This window comes from Elephas maximus, chromosome 20, assembly GCF_024166365.1.
Source record: "Elephas maximus indicus isolate mEleMax1 chromosome 20, mEleMax1 primary haplotype, whole genome shotgun sequence".
Lineage (NCBI taxonomy): Eukaryota > Metazoa > Chordata > Mammalia > Proboscidea > Elephantidae > Elephas > Elephas maximus.
Genome location: NC_064838.1, coordinates 33,440,666 through 33,449,052, shown reverse-complemented (window position 1 = coordinate 33,449,052; position 8,387 = coordinate 33,440,666). Strand labels below are relative to the sequence as shown.

General features: G+C 42.6%; 1 pseudogene; it reads right to left on the bottom strand.

The window, feature by feature from the left end:
* Positions 1-2,703: 2,703 nt before the first annotated feature.
* LOC126064387 (60S ribosomal protein L28-like) lies at positions 2,704-4,570 on the bottom strand (annotated as a pseudogene).
* Between the last annotated feature and the right edge of the window lie 3,817 nt (positions 4,571-8,387).

Here is an 8,387-nt window from a genome sequence, read left to right as displayed (position 1 = left end):
TTCCTCTATTAGCTCTAGAAGTTTTCATATGGGCTCTTTGGGGTTTTCTATATATAGGATCACATCATCCACGAATAGAGATAATTTTACTTCTTTTCCAATCTGGGTACATTTTATTTCTTTTTCTTGTCTTGTTGCTCTGGCTAGGACTTCTAATACAATATTGAATAGAAGTGGTGGGAGTAGGCACCTTGTCTTGGTCCCAGTTTCAAGGGGGAAGCTCTCAGTCTTTCTCCATTAAGTATATTGTTGGCTTTTCATATATGCCCTGAATCACATTGAGGAATTGCCCTCCTATTCCTTTCTTATTTAGGGTTTTCATCAAGAATCCTGTTGGGTTTTATCAAATGCTTTTTCGGTATCAATAGAGATGATCATGTTAGTTCTTGTCCTTTGTTCTATTAATGTGGTATATTATGTTGATAGATTTTCTAATGTTGAACCATCCCTGCATTCCTGGAATAAATTCCACTTGGTCATAGTATATGACTCTTTTAATATATTGTTGGATTCTGTTTGCTAGTATTTTGTTGAGAATTTTTGCATCTATATTCATAAGAGTTATTGACCTATAGTTTTCTTTTCTTGTGTCTTTGTCTGGTTTGGGTATCAGGGTTACGTTAGCTTCATAGAATGGGTCAGGAAGTATTCCTTCTTTCTCTATTTTTTGGAAGAGTTTAAATAGTATGGCTGTCAATTTTTCTCTACATGTTTGGGGGAATTTCCCAGTAAAGCCATCTGGTCCAGGACTTTTTTTTTTTTTTCTTTTCTGTTGGAAGGTTTTTGATCACTGATTCAATCTCTTCACTTGGTATGGGTCTGCTGAGACTGTTTCCTCTTGAGTCAGTTTGGGTAGGTTGTGTGTTTCTAAGAATTTGTCCGTTTCATCTAGGTTATCCAGTTTGTTGCAATACGATTGTTCATAATATTCTGTCATAATTCTCTTTATTTTATTGGGTCAATTGTAATGTCCCCTCTTTCATATTTTATTTTGGTTATTTGTGTCTTTTTTTTTTTGTCAACGTACCTAAAGGCTTGTCAATTTTATTGGTCTTTTCAAAGAAACCTCTTCTGGTTTTATTGACTCTATTATTTTTCTGTTTTTGATTTGATTTATTTCTGCTCTAATCTTTGTTTTTCCTTTCTTCTGGTAGGTTTGAGCTTAGTTTGCTCTCCTCTTTCTAGAGTCTGGATTGTTGAGTTAGGCTGTTAATTCGAGATCTTTCTTTTTTTATCTAAGCATTTATTGCTATAAATTTCCCTCTGGGTACTACAAACTCTATGGGGCAGTTCTACTCTCTCCTATAGGGTCGCTATGAGTCAGAATCGACTCGACGGCAGTGGAGTGGGTTACTGCATTTGCTTCATCCCTTAAGTTTTGGCATGTTGTGCTTTCATTTTCATTTGACTCTAAGAAATTTGTGATTTCTTTTTCGATTTTTTCTATGATCCATTAGTAGTTTAATAACTTGTTTAATCTCCATATGTTCATGTATTTCACATTTTTGTTTGTTTTCTGTTGTTGATTTCTAGCTTCACTCTGTTGTGGTCAGAGAAAATACTTTGTGTGATCTCAGTCTTTTTAAGTTTATCAAGGTTTGCTTTGTTACTTAAAATGTAGCCTATTCTGGAGAATGATCCATGTGCACTGGAGCAGAATGTATATTGTTCTGAAAAATGGTGAACATTTCTTAAGTACAACACTCATGTCAGGGGCTGTTCTCAGCTCTTTACACATATCAGCTGATGTGAGTCCTGTGAGGTAGGTATTGCTATTATCTCCATTTTATAGAGGAGGGGACTGAGACCCAGGGAGGTGAAATAACTTCTCCAAGATCACATATCTAGGGGAGAAGTAGGGATTTGAGCACAGGCAGTCTGGCTCCAGAGCCCATGCTCTGTCTCGTTTAGTGGAGGAGGCAGATGTGATAACGACTAAGCAATAAAGGATGATGATACTCTTACAGAGCAGACACCGTTGATGTCCTGCCACTATATCGTTATCACTTGTTCCCAGGAAGTGATGATGTTGGATTGCCAGCCCCCAGACTCTTCACAGACAGCTTCCTTCTGCTGATGCATGCTGGGTGGTCAGGAATTACTGGGGAGATGATGCCCTGGGAGTAGCCTTCAGCCAACAAGAGGGGAGAGTTGGAGGATAAATACCCCAGCTCCCTTGCATGGGGTAATGCTGAGATGTGTTCTATATTGTCCCCAAGTGTTCCCCTGTGGGATGGAGCCTCAGTTGCCCATAACAGGAATCTGCTCAATAATACACCCTTACTGGCTTCCTTCCCATCTCTGACTCACTTCCTCACTCTGCTACTATTGCTTCCTGGGATCATATCTCAAATAAACCATTCTCACTGAAACCCTTGGCTCAGAATCTGTTTTCAGGGGGAGCCCTGCCTAAGTCACTGTATCTCCTTGAGTTTTGTGTCCTCCACTTGATGGCAGCTAACAACAATGACAAGGAACAAGGGCTGAGTCCAACTGATGCCTCTACCCAGGAGACCCCAGCATAACTTTTGGACTTTGTTATGCTAACAAGACCCTTGTCTCTTTACCTACATTGAGTCAAGCTACAAAGACCTGTGTGATCCCTCTAACCTAGCCTTGGGAATCTCCATGACCCTTCCCAATTCCTATTTTCCTTTTTTTCCAGTGGAGAAAATTTATCTTTATTGCTCTGGGGGAGGCTGTTCAGGAGCTCTTGGTGGGGCGGATCGGCTTCCTCTTCACCATCACAGGCTCCTGGCTGCGCAGGATGGCACTGACTCTGCGGATGGCAGCCATGCGCAGCTCAGGGCGGTACTTGTTCCTGCGAATCGTGTGGCGGATACCGCTCAGAGTGGCCGGGCGTTCCTGTTAATGGTGGTCCGCACATAAGAGGTAGCCAGCTTCCGCTGGCCCAATCTCCGCTTCAGGACCACCACGACCCCTTTGCCATCTGCTGCCGGCTCCACGCCCACAGTCTTCCGGTGAATCAGCCTGTTGTAGCCGAAGGAGCTGCGGGTTTTCAGGCTATTGGGCTCAGTGCTATACGTCTGCTTGTTCCTCTTGATCAGGAAACTGGAGCAATTCCGCACAACCATCCATTGCAGATATGCTCCTCTCGTCGCGGCTGCCGGAGACGGAAAGAGCCCTGTTTTCCTTTTTGACTGATTTTAAGTAATAATAATAAAAAAACCAGTTGCCGTCAAGTTGACCTTGGCTCATGGTGACCCTGCGTGTGTCAGAGTAGAACTGTAGTCCACAGGGTTTTCAGTGGCTGATTTTTCTGAAGTAAATCCACCTTTCTTCTGAGGTGGCTCTGTGAACTTGAACCTCCTACCTGTCCATTAGCAGCTGAGCACTTTAACTGTTTGCACCATCTCAAGACTCTGATAATAAAAGCAAACATTTATTAAGCCTTTACTAAGTGCTAGGCACGATTAAAAGTTCTACAAATGTTAAACCCAGAAGCATCCCAACAATCCTATGAAGTAAAAAATGTAGGGACTGTTTTCTATCCCCATTTTACAGATGAGAACATTGAGACCCAGAAAGTTTAAATCACTTGCCCAATGACAGTGCAGATTTTAAATCCTGGGTGCAAATGTCATGCGTGAGTACAGATGTGTACACATGCAAGAATGGCGACTCCCAGGGACTCCAAGGGGATACATCTGCAGACCAGCTGACTGTGATGCCGGCGCCCCTCCAGCTTGCCCAGCCTGAAGGACCCGCTGATGGGTGGCTGGGGGACAGCTGTAGCAGGTGGAGTTCCCAACCCCAGCAACTGCTGGGTGGAAGCCACTTATTTTTCTCAGATAAATTTTTGGGCCCAGCTGTCTCTGTTGCCAAGGCTGGCTTGGCCTCTGCTCAAGGTATGTTGGTCCCAGGTCATCTCTTTAGCCACACCTGAGAGTAGAAATACCTTTGTGTTGGACTGCTGGTAATGGACTCTATCCATGGTTTCCTTTTCGTGTCATTGTCCTGAGGATGGTGAATTGAAGATGCCTGCGTGATCTTTCTCTCTGTAAATTCTCTTTTGAATTTATATACATATATACATGATAAATCATTAAAAAAAAAAAAAAAACTACATTTGAACGTATCCTGGCTACGACTCTTCCTAGTCCTGACACCTTGGCTCTTTGAACTCAGTCTGTTCATCTGTAAAGTGCGGTTACCTGCTCCTCCTAGGAGATCCCTGGATGGTACAAATGGTTCGCACTTGGTTGCCAGCTGAAAAATTGGTGGCTTGAACCCACCCAGTGGTGCCGTGGAAGGAAAGTTCTGGTGATCTGCTTCCATAAAGATTATAGCCAAGAAAACCCTATGAAGCAGTTCTTTGTAATACACGGGTTTGCCATGAATTGGAATTGACACGATGGCAACAGGTTTGGTTTTGGCTTAATCCTCGTAGAGCCGTTCTGAGGACTTGAGGTGTGTAATGCCTGCCTAGCATCATGTACCAACATATACTTAGTGCCCAGCATGTAAGAAGTCCTCAATTATTGCTATTATTAATCCAGTGTTAGCTATTGTTGTCATTGTTACTGTTACTTTCATCCTGGAGAATCATTTCGGGACCTACATGAGAGTAAATGTCCATTAAACAGTAGTTATTATTATTATTTTTGTTGCTGTATTTTAAAAGGTCCTTTCGCTCTAATTTGATCTTTACCTCATATCTGGGGAAAGCTGGGGTTCCTTTTCTCATTTGAAAAATGTTGAAATGGATGCACAAAGGAGTCAAATGTCTGGTTCCAAGTCTCCTAAAGAGTAAGTGTCAAAGCCACAATGGAAATTCAAAATATTTGGACTTGAACTCCTGTCTTCCTAACTCCATGAGTTCCTACTTGGGGATAAGGCGCTGAAGGATCCTGCTACGCCGTCCTCCTGTTATGTAGGAAACTCAGCCTGTTAAACCACACCAGGACTACTACATACTACAAAACACGTTTCCATCTATCATCGCCATCTAATACTTACATGAGTTCCTTTGAGGTCCATTTATTTCAAGACCCATTTCAAAGATGAGAAAACAGGTTCAAAGAGATTAAGTACCCTGCCCAGCCATGAGACTGGTTGGACTAGAACCGGGGTCTTCTGACTTCTAGTTTTTCAGAATAGACTTGGAGAGACAATTCCCTTTAAGACCAGAGGAGGCTTGGAGTGTGTCAGGAAGCACCTGTCTCCATGGAGCAGTGTTCTTCCTTCCCCGTCCTTGGCTCCCTGGCCACCCCTGGCTGCTCCTACTGTGTGTGAGGCCCCAGCCCCTGATTCTGGCCTCAGTCTCCTCTTATAGTTGATGACTCCTGGTGAGCTGGTCATGAGTTAGAACCAAGTTCTGCCTCAGTTCCCACTGCACATCCCAAGCCTCCTCTCCCAGCACTCAACCCCTGGCTGTCTGAGTCCAGCTTCTAAGTTCATCCCAGGGCTGTCAGCTTACAGTCACTTGTCACTGTGTGGCTGAGCTAGGAATCTCACCTACCACATGCATTGCCTCCAGACAAAGGCAGGACATCCAAAGATGGACAGAGGGAGGAGGGCAGAGGTGCAGAAGATGATGTTGCTGGTGTCACCAACAAATAGTGAAACAGCAAAATGAAGATGCAGATATATATGTAGGTATTGGGACACTCAGTTATAAGCAAAAAAACCCAATCCCTCAGCTGAAGCAGTTCATTGACCCGCAGAACTGAAAAGTCTCAGAGTAGTTCTGACTCCTAGCCTGTGTGTATCCAGAGATTCAAACAATGCCACCAGGAACCTGTTTCTCTTTACTTCTCACCTGGACTTCCCTGTTTTGTTCATGTCAAGATGTCCACCCTTAGTTCCAGGCTTACACTTACTCTCTCAGCAACCCCTTCAGCAAATAGCACACTTCTTTCCTGGTTGCTCCAGAGAAGTTTGCAGAATTTGACATATTGGGCTGAACTGCCTAGCTGGGGCCAGTCTAGAACCAATCGATATGGCCCAGGAGATGGAATAAGCTGATTGACCTGGCCTGGATCCAAGAGTGGTGGGAGATTAGTGCTCTTCGAAAAATAAGGATGCTGTTTTCAGAAGGAGAGTGGAATCCAGAACTCCAAAATAGTCAATGACCATGGCATACCTGGTGTCCCCAGCCAACCCCTTTCATTGTAAGGCATCTCTTTTAGGTTTGGCCAGTAAGTCTGGACACGTTCAGTGTTACATATGAACGTAATGGGAGCCTGGGAATGAGGTTTTTTTTTTTTCCCCCCTGAGGATACTAAACCAAGCCTATTGCTGTTGAGTTGAGTCCAACTTAAGGTGACCCTGTGCGTTACAGAGTAGAACTGCTTCAAAGGTTTTCTTGGCTGTAATCTTTATAGAAAAGGTCATTAAAAAGACAGAGAAGAAAGAAAAAACCAAAATACATGTCAGAAGAGACTGTGAAACTTGTTCTTAAACATAGAGTAGCTAAAGCAAATGGAAGAAACGATGCCATATAAGAGCCAAACAGAAGAGTTCAAAGAGCTGCTCAAGAAGACAAAGTAAAATATTATAATGAAATGTGCAAAGACCTGGAGTAAGAAAACGAAAATGGTAGAACACACTTAGCATTTCTCAAGCTGAAAAAACTGAAGAAAAAATTTAAACTTTGAGTTGCAATAGTGAAGGATTCTAGGGACAGAAAATTGAACGACGCAGGAAGCATTAAAAGAAGATGGAAGGAATACAGAGTCAGTGTACCGAAAAGAATTGGCCGATGTTCAGCCATTTCAGGAGGTAGCATATGATCATGAACTGATGGTGCTAAAAGAAGAAGTCCAAGTTGTGTTGGGTGCATTAGTGAAAAACAAGCCTTCAGGAATTGATGCAATACCAATTAAAACGTTTCAACAAACAGATGCAGCACTGGAAGTGCTCACTCTTCTATGCCAAGAAATTTGGAAGACAGCTACCTGGCCAACTGACTAGAAGAGATACATATTCTTGCCCATTCCAAAGAAAGGTGATCCAACGAAATGTGGAAATTATCCAACAATATCATTAACATCACGTGCAAGTAAAATTATGCTGAAGATGCTTAGAAGATGGTTGCAGCAGTACGTAGACAGGGAACTGCCGGAAATTCAAACTGGATTCAGAAGAGGGCATGGGACAAGGGATATCATCGCTGTTATCAGATGGATCATGGCTGAAAGCAGAGAATACCAGTAAGATATTTATCTGTGTTTTATTGACTATGAAGAGGCATTCAACTGTGTGAATCATAACAAATTATGGATAAGACTGGGAAGAGTGGGAATTCCTGAACACTTAATTGTGTTCATGTGAAACCTGTACATAGACCAAGAGGTGATTGTTTGAACAGAATAAGGGGATACTGCATGGTTTAAAGTCAGGAAAGTTGTGCGTTGTATCGTTTCTCCATACTCATTCAATCTGTATGCTGAGCAAATAATCTGAGAAGCTGAACTGAATGAAGAAGAATACGGCATCAGGATTGGAGGAAGACTCATTAACCACCCGTGATATGCAGATGACACAACCTTGCTTGCTGAAAATGAAGAGGGGCTGGAGCATCTGCTGATGAAGATCAGAATATAGCTTTGAATATGGATTACACCTCAACATAAAGAAAACAAAAATCCTCACAACTGAACCAATAAACAACATCTTGATAAACTGAGAAAATATTGAACTTGTCAAGGATTTCATTTTACTTGGATCCACAATCAATGCCTATGGAAGTAGCAGTCAAGAAACCAAAAGATGCATTGCATTGGGCAAATCTGCAGCAAAAGACCTCTTTAAAGTGTTGAAAAGCAAAGATATCACCTTGAGGACTAAGGTGCCCCTGACCCAAGCCATGGTATTTTCAATTGCCTCCTATGTATGCAAAAGCTGGGCAATGATTAAGGAAGATGGAAATAAAATGGATGCATTTGGATTATGGTGTCAGCAGAGTATTGAATATACCATTGACTGCCGGAAGGACGAATCTGTCTGGGAAGAAGTAGAGTCAGAAGCGAGTATAGTGAGACTTTGCCTCATATACCTTGGACATGTTATCAGGAGAGATCAGTCCCTGGAGAAGGACATCATGCTTGGTAAAAGTAGAGTGTTATCAAAAAAGAAGAAGACCTTCAATGAGGTGGATTGACCTCGTGGCTGCAAAAGTGGCCTCAAACATAGCAATGACTGTGAGAATGATGCAGGACCGGGCAGTGTTTCATTCTGTTGAGCATGGGGTCACTACGATTTGGAACCTACTGCAGGGCACCTAACAACAACAGCAATCTTTATGGAAACAGATTGCCAGGCCTTTCTTCTGTGCCACCTCTGGGTGGGTTTGAACCACAGCCTTTAGGTTAGTATTTGAGTGCAAACCATTTACACCACCTAATGACCTTTCTGTCCTATAG